The 12,485-nt window shown below is 32.6% G+C and overlaps 1 long non-coding RNA gene across 1 annotated transcript; it reads right to left on the bottom strand.

Annotated features, from left to right (window-relative positions):
- Positions 1 to 8,381, bottom strand: LOC139522431 (uncharacterized). Its single transcript, XR_011664427.1, has 3 exons — positions 8,305 to 8,381; positions 7,113 to 7,159; positions 1 to 524 (listed from the first exon to the last, which is right to left on the bottom strand). It is a non-coding gene; the product is annotated as an uncharacterized lncRNA (long non-coding RNA).
- Positions 8,382 to 12,485: the final 4,104 nt, after the last annotated feature.

The following is a 12,485-nucleotide window of genomic DNA, read 5'->3' as shown; positions in this document are numbered from 1 at the left end:
GAATTTTGCAAGTATTTATTCAGTAATTGATGAAACAGTTTGTTATTTCAAGTAAAAGAACATAATTGATAAAACAACCATAGGAGGTTGTACAAGAAAAACTTTTAACTCCATTTTTAATTTAATTTTGAAATAAGTGTTCCTAGTGAATTGTCATAGAGTAGATGTTATAATCAACTGAAATAAAAGCATGTTCGGAAGCTTTGTTAGCGCTCTAACCAATCAAACCACTAGCTAACGGATCCATCGAATTACTGTTAGTCATTCGGAAACTATTTCCCCTCATTCGTCTCCTTCTGAGGAAATCACGTGACAACTTGCTATTCATTGTACGTTTGATTTGTCTTGCATCCTCTGTTTCATCCTCGCTGTAGTTGTCGGTGTAATTTTGAAATTTGTTGAGGGACCACAGCAATAGTTGGTATATATCGATTGGGGATGTCAATTTCTCCACTTTGTCAGGTGACCTTTTGACAGCGTCGACCACTTCAACATCTTTGACCCATCCATGTGCAAGACACAAACTGTCAAATAAGCAAAATAAATTTAGTTGTATATACTATTGGAAAAACATGATTTTTTTTAAAAGTTTAGACATAGTGTATATCTCATTCTACAACTGATCAGGACAAAAGGAACAAGACTGAGTACTGAAGAGTAACTAACATCTAGTGTCTGTCTTCAATTAATTCTCGTGAGGGGTAACAGCTTGCTAAAATGCCTTTGCCTTATTTATGTATAATAAATTTGGTGTTGGTGTCTAATATTAAGTGATCTAAAATACGTGGAATTTATAGCTTATCATACGCCTTTGACCCCCACATGTCTATTTTTGGTAACGTTAGTTGTTTGTTTGTTATTGTCTCATCAAGGATTTCCCCATGCACATATTTTTTTTTCACAAATAATAAGTAAGAAAATTGTATCAATTGTCTTTACATAAACGTAGAACAAAATCCCGTTAAATTCTAGATTTCTGTTTCTCTAATTCTTTGGCAATTTGACCTTTCTGGTCCCATTGAATATAAAAAAAACTTTAATCAACGTGTGGTTGCCGATAATTGGCTGAGTTTGAGGGTCATAACCTTTATCAGCTCACTGGATGAATTGAAATGTGCTAAAAGAGGGACGAAAGATACCAAAGGGACAGTCAAACTCATAAATCTAAAACAAACTGACAACGCCATGGCTAAAAATGAAAAAGACAAACAGAAAAACAATAGTACACACGACACAACATAGAAAACTAAAGAATAAACAACACGAACCCCACCAAAAACTAGGGGTGATCTCCGGAAGGGTAAGCAGATCCTGCTCCACATGTGGCACACGTCGTGTTGCTTATGTGATTACAAATCCGGTAAATAGTCTAATTCGGTAGGTCATATTCATGAAAGGGAAGGGGGTTGTAGTTACGACGTAAGGAACATATCCGATATCATTTGTGAAACGGTTATTCCATAACGGTCAACCAACTCGTGATGGCGTCCGTAAAATTTACGAAGGGATGATTTCAACTTCACCATTTGGAACTCTTGGTTTAATAGCTTCCTTGTGAGCAGCAAACCTCTATCAAGAAAATCATGATAGGAAATGCAAGCACGGGAATATCGTATCAATTGGGAGATATATACCCCGTATGCAGGTGCTGCTGAAATGTTGCTACTTGGAAATGGAAAGTTCACAATTGGAAAGCTGAAATCATCTCTTTTGTCGTAAAGTTTTGTTTTCAACCGACCCTCATTGTCAATTTCTAGATGTAAGTCAAGATATGAAGCCGACTTAACTGTATCTGTAGTATCCTTTATCTCTAGTTCGATTGGATAGATGCGTTCCACATAGTCACCAAATTTTGAATTGTTTAGTGAAAGAACATCATCTATATAGCGGAAAGTAGAGTTAAAGGATATTGCTAACTTCTTATCTTTCCTCCTAAGAAGTTCCTGCATGAAGTCAGCCTCATAATAATAAAGAAACAAGTCGGCGAGTAGAGGGGCACAGTTTGTTCCCATTGGAATGCGACAGTCTGTTGAAAAACACGTCCTCCGAACGTAACAAATATGTTGTCAATCAAGAAATCAAGCATCTTGATAATATCAGTTTCAGAGAATTTTTTGTTTGAATCAGAGTGATTCTTTACAAAGTAGGATTTATCCCTCCCTAAGACAAGATACTTGTATCAGATACTTGCTAACAGGTGTTAGAGAAATTGACAACTTTGTGGAACATGTGGAATGTGGAAGGCACTCGAAGAGGATTTTCGTTTATCTAAAATGAAGATTTATTTGATAATCATTAAAGAATTAGATTCGTTCATAGTTACTTGTTGATTATCGGATTTATCCAATCTTGACATATAAAATTATCCATTTCAAATATTCGATAATTTAAATGTCTCGATTGGATAAATCCGATAATCCACTGGTACCAATGTCAGAATCTATATATAACTTAATTTAAAATTATAACGATAGTGATAAATGACTCCATACTGACTCTTAATAAGAAATAGTTCAAATATGTTTGTAGGAGGGCAACATATTTTACATGTCTTCATATAGAAGAAAAAAATCTCAAAATCTATTAATACCTTTTAAAGTCCTAACTGGATTAGTAAGATGGTATTAATAATCATCTAACTAATAGTATATAGAAGTTATAAATTTGATATGCCGATTAACCAGTACTAACTATACCTATATATAATTACCTATAATTGTACGTGATATTTTAAAGTTTAGTTTATGTTGCAGTAAAGCTCATCGATGTAAACTTAAATGGAGAAGTATTTACATGAAATCAATTCAATGCATTATAATTAATGTTATCATTTATTAGGATTAAACAGTCTGCATGAAGACATGACTGTCATCATACTAGGGCACGGAATTAAGGTGGTACCTAACACTACAGGGAGATAACTCTGTAAAATCAGCAGAACGTTTTAATGACGTTGTGTTCTGAAGGGAATATTAAGCTTCTCAATGATCAAAATGAGTGTTTGTCAAACTGCTATATAACCAGTGTAATTTTTCTGATAAAACGGTTGGTTCAATTATTTTGATTTTTTTATATTTTGTCAAAGGGTCAAAGTAAATACTTTGTCAAAATTTTAAGAAAATTAAACGAGCCAAATTAATTTCAGTGTAGGTGTTAGGTACCACCTTAAGACTCAATTTGGCTAGTCTTTGTCAGTTCGTAAAATTTGATTACTTGAGATAAACAAAGATGACAAAATGAGAGACTTTCACTGACATCTTGAGACTTCAAAACATATATATTAATAAATTGTTTTATCCATCTGTGATGATTTTGTATCTTAGGTTAGATTGTTTACAGTTCCAACCCGTTCTAAAATAGAAATAGACACGCTTATCCAGTGTACACGTTACATAAATTGGAGGCTAGCGGTTGGATCCAAATTGTTCATTTTTAAATCCATAGTGAAAGATCATATGGTAATCCAATTTGAACATATCATAAACTTATATCCAAACTGTCTTGTGATAATTTACATGTTTAAACTATTCACTTTTGCACATATCGTAATTGTAACTTGTATATCAAAATTGTCCTGTTCACGTTTTTAAATTTCCCCTAGTTTAGTTGCCTATATTATTTACACTCGGGATTAACGATCGAAAGTGGTACAATCAATATTCGATTGGCATTTATTATATTGTACATACATGGTTAAATCTTAAATTAAAGTACAAAAATGTCTTTTGATGATAAAATTGACGAGTTGACAAAACAAATACAAGATATGGAAGGAACTATGTATAGTAAGATTTTTGTTTCGTCAACACCAAAAGATAAAGGTGTTCTTCCAAAAGATGTTTTTATAACAATAAATGATTCGGGTTTGGGATCAAAAGGGTCCTCTTTGTCAAGACAAGGGAGATAAAAAAAACTAGAGGCTCCCAAGAGCCTGTGTCGCTCACCTTGGTCTATGTGCATATTAAACAATGGACACAGATAAATTCATGACAAAATTGTGTTTTGGTGATCATGATGTGTTTGTAGATCTTACTTTACTGGACATTCTTCTTGCTACAATTATCTCTATCTATAATGAACTTGGCCCAGTAATTACAGTGGAAAATATATTCTAAAAATTTTCAAAAATGACTATAAAAGGCAATAACTCCTTAAGGAATAAACTGACAATTTTATGATGATTGTGGCCAAGTTTGGTTAAATTTGGCCCAGTAGTTTCAGAGGAGAAGATTTTTTTAAGAATACTAAAATTTTAGAAAAATGGTTAAAAATTGACTATAAAGGGCAATAACTCCTTAATGAGTTAACTGACAATTTTGATCATGTGATTTTTTGGTAAATCTTACTCTGCTGAACATTATTACTGTTTACAGTTTATCTCTATCTATAATAATATTCAAGATAATAACCAAAAACAGTAAAATTTCCTCAAAATTACCAATTTAGGGGCAGCAACCCAACAACTTGTCGTCCGATTCATCTGAAAATTTCGGGGCAGATAGATCTTGACCTAATAGATTATTTTATCCCATGTCAGATTTGCTCTAAATGCTTTGGTTTTTGAGTTATAAGCCAAAAACTGCATTTTACCCCTATGTTCTATTTTTAGCCATGGGGGCCATCTTGGTTGGTTTGGCGGGTCTCCGGACACAATTTATAAACTAGATACCCCAATGATGATTGTGGCCAAGTGTGGTTAAATTTGGCCCAGTAGTTTCAGAGGAAGATTTTTGTAAAAGATTACTAAGATATACGAAAAATGGTTAAAAATTGACTATAAAGGGCAATAACTCCTAAAGGGGTCAACTGACCATTTCGGTCATTTGACTTATTTGTAAATCTTACTCTGCTGAACATTATTGCTGTTTACAGTTTATCTCTATCTATAATAATATTCAAGATAATAACCAAAAACAGTAAAACTTCCTTAAAATTACCAATTCAGGGGCAGCAACCCAACAACGAGTTGTCTGATTCATCTGAAAATTTTAACCATGTCAGATTTGCTCTAAATGCTTTGGTTTTTGAGTTATAAGCCAAAAACTGCATTTTACCCCTATGTTCTATTTTTAGCCATGGCAGCCGTCTTGGTTGGTTTGGCGGGTCACCGGACACAATTTATAAACTAGATACCCCAATACTGATTGTGGCCAAGTTTAGTTAAATTTGGCCCAGTAGTTTAAGAGGAGAAGATTTTTGTAAAAGTTAACGACGACGGACGACGACGGACGCCGGACGCCAAGTGATGAGAAAAGCTCACTTGGCCCTTTGGGCCAGGTGAGCTAAAAAAAGGTGATATACCAACATACACCAACCCGAATACTCACAATACTGTCAAATGTTTCTACATTGATTCAGAGAAAGAGGAAACACTATTGTTATATATAGATTAAAGTTATGTTAAGGAAAATTACAATTAAAAAAAAAAATCAAAGTACCGACATAAAGATCACACAGATAATTCTGGTGAAGAAATTAAACCCTGTAAATATGACGATAGCACACCGTGGACGGACTGTTTTGTTCCATTTTGAAATTTGTGCATTTTTTAATATTAAGTTATAGTAATTCGTATTGTGCATTCAAGCTGTAGTAACTGATCTGCAGGTCGATGGTATACTTGGCTTTATGAAACACCACACGTGTTCAATTGATGATAAAATTGATATTTTATGTAGATAATTTAAGGGTAGACTTAATTTTTCGATAACCTATAGATTGTAACAGAGTGGTTGCTACAGACGCGGTTGTCATACCGCCGAAGTCAGAAGTTGTCACTTTATGGCAAGGTTTGTTTAGCAGAAGGTCAAAATTGTACGTGCTGATCTTGCTTTTAAAGAAGCAAATGGCAATGCCGTAAACGATATGTTTTTTTGACTGCTAGATTGCTGGTAATATCGATGGAAAAAAGGTCACAAAGACATTAAAGAAAAGGTTTCGATACATTTAACTGAATTAAAATGTGTATATAGTACTTCTATGTTTTATCCGTTGTAAAGTTAGTTTTAGATATGCGGGACGCATGTATTTTTGAGGCGTGGGTTATGTGATGATTTTGTATCTTAGGTTAGATTGTTTACATTAGTTACAGTTCGACAGAAGCCTTATTTTGTACATTTGTATAAAACTTGAATAAAACTTGAATAAACATAGAAAAGATACATATGTTTCGCGGGTAAACCTTGGGTCAGGTCAAATGTGAAGGAGTGTTCCAGAGGAAATTGTAATACGAGTAATGAGGCACTTTAGTAGAACACCCCTCATTCAAGAATGGTTCGGCTTCCATTGGGGTACATAAGCAGGAGCTATTCCTAGCTCTTTGTCATGCGTCTGATGCTACGAAGACGATGGCCATGATACTTACGGTATGTTATAATAATAGAAAGGATATTTGAGATCGTTGTCTCTTATATAGTTTCTATTACTAAGTGTAATAAAGAACAGGTTGGTGCCTGTTAATATTCTCTAATATCGAATTGCATTCATTATGTAATGCAACAAAGGACAAGGTTGAATCCTGTTCTTTAGACTTGTATAACTTGTAGTTTGTCAAGTATGAAGTTTACCGTACAAGACAAGTGTGTTCACTTGTAGGGTACCACAATGTACCATTACGACAAGTCGTAGCTTGAAGGGTACCAAAATTTATAGGACAATTGTGAGTGACCAACTTGTAAGGTGCATAATTGTACCAAAAGAACGAGTGACGTATTTGACAAGCGTAAGTCTGTGTGACCAACTTATAGGGTACATAATAGTGCCAAGAGGACAAGTTAGTTCCTGACCCAAGACACATTTGTAATAGTACAAATTTTGTACCAGTTGTATATATTTGAAGTAGAATAATTGTAGATAGTTTATTAGAGAACGCAAAGAGAAGTTATACATATTTGGGTTCATTGACGTTAATGTATGAATAAAAATTATTTGTTACATATTTTGTAAATAAAACATTTTGGATCCAGTATCAAACTGGTAACGAACCCGTACTAAAATAGAAATAGACAAACTTACCCTGTGTACACGTTACATATCTATAGGTAAAATGCATATTTCCTGACATGCAAACTTAAACTGAAAAATAGACAGAAAAAAAAAATAGGAACACTCACCATGAGGTTGCTACTATAAATAGAATATAATCTGTTTTCATCTTAATCTGAAAAAATAATAAACATTACATATATATCAAATAGCTACAAAGCTGTTTTCGAGGCAGTTAAAAGACGCAAGCTAGAAATGTAAACGCCTTACCCAATTATCACTTTTTCACTATTTCAAAGTTTTTACTAGCACCTTCGATGTCATAAAACACACGCGTGAAATTCTGATAAAGACGTCATCATTTTGAGTACCGTTCCCTTAATTTTGCATATTATGTGTTCCTTTCAGTTTATCAATGATTAAATGAAAATACAGAAAAATCGAAGTAAAATTTGAAGGACTACAAAATTTCAAGCACAACGAGGGAAAATATCGTTGTTGTTCTTATTCTTTAAATACAAAAATTATCAGATAATTTGTAAATTACTTTATGATATGAATATGTCTTAACTGTGTGATATGAAATTCGAATAGAGACTAACACGCTTACAGACAGGGCGTTTAGTTAGATATACCTTATATATGTTTGGTCCTCAATGCTCTTCAACTTCGTACTTTATTTGGCCTTTTTAACTTTTTTGGATTCGAGCGTCACTGATGAGTCTTTTGTAGACAAAACGCGTATATACAAAATTTAGTCCTGGGTATCTATGATGAGTTCATTTACAACCACTGGGTCGATGCCACTGCTGGTGGAGATTCATTTCCCTGAGGGTATCACCAGCCCAGTAGTCATGAATTATCATTGATATGGTTATATTTATAAATTAACTGTTCACAAAATTAAGAATTTTTGAAATACTAATAAAGGCTTTTCTACCTCAGGCATAGATTACCTTAGCTGGATTTGGCAAAACTTTTAGGAATTTTAGTCCTCAATGCTCTTCAACTTCGTACTTGGCCTTTTTTGGATTCGAGCGTCACTGATGAGTCTTTTGTAGACGAAACGCGCGTCTGGCGTATATACAAACTTTAGTCCTGGGTATCTATGATAGTTTATTTATTCTAGTTATAATCACACTTATATAAAAATAATAATATAGGGTATGCCTGTCAATAAGAGAACCTCCAACTTGAGATTTTGAACATAAAATTTTATTAAAAATTCAGGGTATTCTCATTTGAAAATAACTAAGTCATAATAACATGTAAGCTATGTAGCATGAAATGCATATTATAAAATATATAATGTTATCTTACCTCAAGTTTCCCTTTATTTTGTCTTCTCAGTTCAAAATACTAGTAATATAAGGTTGATTAAATTGTTTTCATAATTTTTATACCGAAAAATACGCAACCAATAGTCGTCAGTTTTAACCTTTAGGCCATTGTTTTAATTATAAGGTGCGGATATTTTGTCGAAAAACCTACTGTTAAAGCAGATGTTCTTGGATAAACTGTGAAACATGTCATTTCAAATGCGCAGTCAGTTATGATTACGTCAACAAATTAAAACGGTGTCTTCAACCTATGCCAACATTTTGAAAATATACATTCAACCTTGTATGACAACAAACAAAATAAAATGTTTGTTATTATAATCAATTATCAACTACAGTCAGTATTTTTAAGAATTGAAGATTACTCCTAAAAATTAAAACAACAAAATTATGTTGTATACGTAGTAACCATGAAATTTGAAAAAATAGACAAAAATAATACACTATAACTCTTAATACACGCAACATTGTGTTGTTCTAGTGACATAAACGGTACCTATTTTACTGCACCAGATGCGCATTTCGAGAATAAATGTCTTTTTAGTGATGCTTGAAGCCAAGATATTTCAAAATTCAATACCGAACTAAATACGAACTTAAAAAAACAAACAAACACACATACATACATACATTAAGAAAAATATGGTTTCAACAATTGTATTTGTGAATTTCTTTCTTTATAAACTTTGCTCACTTATGACATGGTGCTAGTCTCCAAGCTAGGAATTGTATACACTCTGATTCACTTGATATATTTTTTCGTACACTGTGGAACTGTTTCTTATAATTGGAATAGATTTGTGACATTAAAACACTTTGACAAAATCGCATAGGTTACAAAACATTAAGACATAGGAAACATAGAGTGCAGGCTTTAACAAAGTAAATATTTATGTCAGATATGTAAAATGGTATAACAAATATTATATAATAAGATCTTTTCTGTCGACGCATGCGCTCTTATGTTTCCAGTAAGAAAAAAAAAAAACCCAAAAAAAACCAATGGAAATTTACTTGTTTTCATTTGAATTTTTGTGGAAAAAAATGTGTGCTTTTTTTATTTATGATTTTCATATCCAGTCAGTGTTTTAGCTATGATTCATTGTGATATTGATCAATAAATCCTAAATTGAAATTTGTGCTAGAAAAAAGGACCCTTTAAGGGTCTTATCGAACCTCTTTCTTTAGAGGAAAGCACGACAAGTTTGACCAATCAAGAACTGAGGTGAAAACAAACCACTCGTTGATCATAAACTCTGGTGGATAGTTGTTTCATTAGCAATCATACTACATCTCCTTATTTTAATAATGATTTTTTTTTCTAAAAAATTGCTTTGGTCAGTCTGTTTTTTTTTCTGATGATATTTTTACTTTTTCCATTAATATGCAGCAGACTGCTAACGAATATCTTGTTTAATTCATTGCAAAAACATATGACACAAAAAAAAATATTCTATCTATCGGTTGCTGTCTCAATGAAATATATTCCAAAAACTCCTTATATTTAAAAAAAAATGGAGACAACATATTATCTTTGAATGTATAATTATAGTTATGTTTTTCGTGAACATTCATATAAAAATAGGGAGATGTAGTATAATTGCCAATGAGACAACTATCCACCAAAGTTTATAATCAACGAGTGGTTCGTTTTCATCTCAGTTCAGATGAAGTGGATGAAAGCAATTATAGGCAATCGTACGGCCTTCAACAATGAGAAAAACCTATACCGTATAGTCGGCTATAAAAGTCCCGACATGAAAAATATGAAACAATTCAATTGTGAAAACTAACGGCCGAATTTCATGAATTTATTACAAACAATTTACGAAAAACAAATATGACAAACTTTAACCAACGATAACCATTGAGCTATAGGCTCCTGACTTGGAACAGGCACTTAAGGAATGTGGCGGAGTTAAACTTGCTTGCTGGTGCCAAATCACCCCCTAACAAACTATAAAAATAAATTGAAAAGGGGTTAACCCGATAGATCGATAGAAAGCAGAAAACATCTAACGATAACACTGACCAGATGTGGATGCGTATCTCACGTATCTATACATCCTACAACAAAAACAGACACAAAGTAAAGATCTGAGAGTACTCGCAGTTACTGGCAGCTACTTCAAAGCCAATAACATCTAATACAAAAATCATGTATCTAAGACTAACATAGCACTCAGTACATTTCCAACACTTAATCATGTTAATGGATTTAGTGTAAATACTTTATTAACAGTAAGAGAAAAACATAACCTTGCGAAATGCCAAAATATAGGTATCGACAGATTGTAGTACCATGAGTGTGCATATGTGTATACCAATAATATTTAGTATGATTTTAATTTAATGAAACCAAAACCAATATTTATACCATTAAAAACAATATTCAAAGATCTAATTACAGTCCTGAATTGGTAACCTTTTAAAATAAGTTTATATAATGGATTGATAAGTTTACCCGGATCGTATCTAAATTTTCGGTCTCGGTTAAACCGTTTACAACATCCCCGTAAAAATTAAGATGTGCTTTTCCGTTTGATATAGGTACAGCCAAACTTTCAAACCAAATGTTCGTATCTGTGGAAGAATTTAGAAATATGTGATAACGAAATCCTGACTTAATTATCTACCAGTAATACATGATAGATTACGTTCATTGAAATCCAAAACGTCCAAAACGTCACTACAGACACGAGCATAGCGAACGAGTTGTGATATATAAACACCGTAAGACGGTGCCAAAGGAATATCACCGTCCAAAAAAGGAAAATTAACAATAAGGAAAGAAAAATCGTCCGTATTGTCGTAAATTTTTGTGTAGAGTTTCTCGTGTAAAACTAAAATATCTAAATCTGGAAAAGGACAGTTATTGCTGTTAATATTTGATTTATTTAAAGTAAGTTCCGTTGGGTAAATTTCGGTAGTATATTTAGAGAATTCTTGATTATTTAACAAAAACATATCATCTAGATAACGGTAAGTGATGTTGAATTTATAAATTAAATCGAATTTAGACGGCTCTTTACTGAGTTTGGCAATACACTGTGATTCATAACAGTACATGAACAAGTCTGATATTAAAGGGGCACAATTGATGCCCATGACAATACCTTCAACCTGTCGATAAACTTTATTGCCGAAACGTACATACATGTTGTCGAGGAGAACATTTACAGCTTTAAACATCCCATCACAACTCCAGTAAGTATATCTACCATATTTACAATGCTCATTAGAGAAAAGGGCTTGATATGAGTTGCAGCAAATAAATTTGCAATGATCAGATTTATCAAACGACCATTAAATTAAATAGGAAAACTTGCGTTTGAATTTTTTGAAATTTAAAATTCAGAAAACACTTTTGTAATAATAATTTGAAGAAAAAGATTTTTTCTCACTACACTTGTACTCGCAGTAGTCTTTGCAGTCTTTATGTTTTTTTTTAATTCTATAACTATCAACTCTCTTACCCTTTGAATGAATATATAATTCATTTTTAGACTGACGGTTACGTTTATATATATTTGTATCTTTCCATTCTTTTCAAATTGTTTCCTATATTACTTTGTTTTGTATTATAGATTCTTCATTTGGATATTTATTGCTATCAGTATTTTTGGTCAATATTACTAAGAATTTCAAACTGTTTGATGATTTGGAAATATTTCGGTTCCCTTTCGGTCATACAGCTCCTGACTTTTCCTAATATTTTTGCATCCTCGGCTTTCGTACGACGTTTGCTTGTCACTTGATATGTTTCCGCTAGTGCATGTTCGAACCAAACTGACTTCATTTACAGGATGTGCACTTTATATGTGGAACAGAAAAGTTTTTTTTACCCTTCAGGAGCACAATTGAAATGAACTAAATGTTGTTCTTGGGGTTTGTACTTCTAAGTCTTTAGTAGGAGATTTAGCTAGCAATAAAACCAGGTTTAACATATTCTTCAGAAAATGCCTGTATCGAAGAATATGACAGTTGATTGATAGTGTTTGATTTTATCTTTGGCCTTTCCTTGTTTTCAATTTGTCTTGGAGTTCTGTTCTTTTGTTATATTTTTTTCATCACATATGTACTGAAAATAATAACTTTAATAATCTAAATGAAGAAGAAAAAATTCAATATTTACTAAATCCATTATCACCTTTACAAACA

This window comes from Mytilus edulis, chromosome 5, assembly GCF_963676685.1.
Source record: "Mytilus edulis chromosome 5, xbMytEdul2.2, whole genome shotgun sequence".
Classification (NCBI taxonomy): Eukaryota; Metazoa; Mollusca; class Bivalvia; order Mytilida; family Mytilidae; genus Mytilus; species Mytilus edulis.
This window is presented reverse-complemented; position numbering and strand designations above follow the sequence as displayed.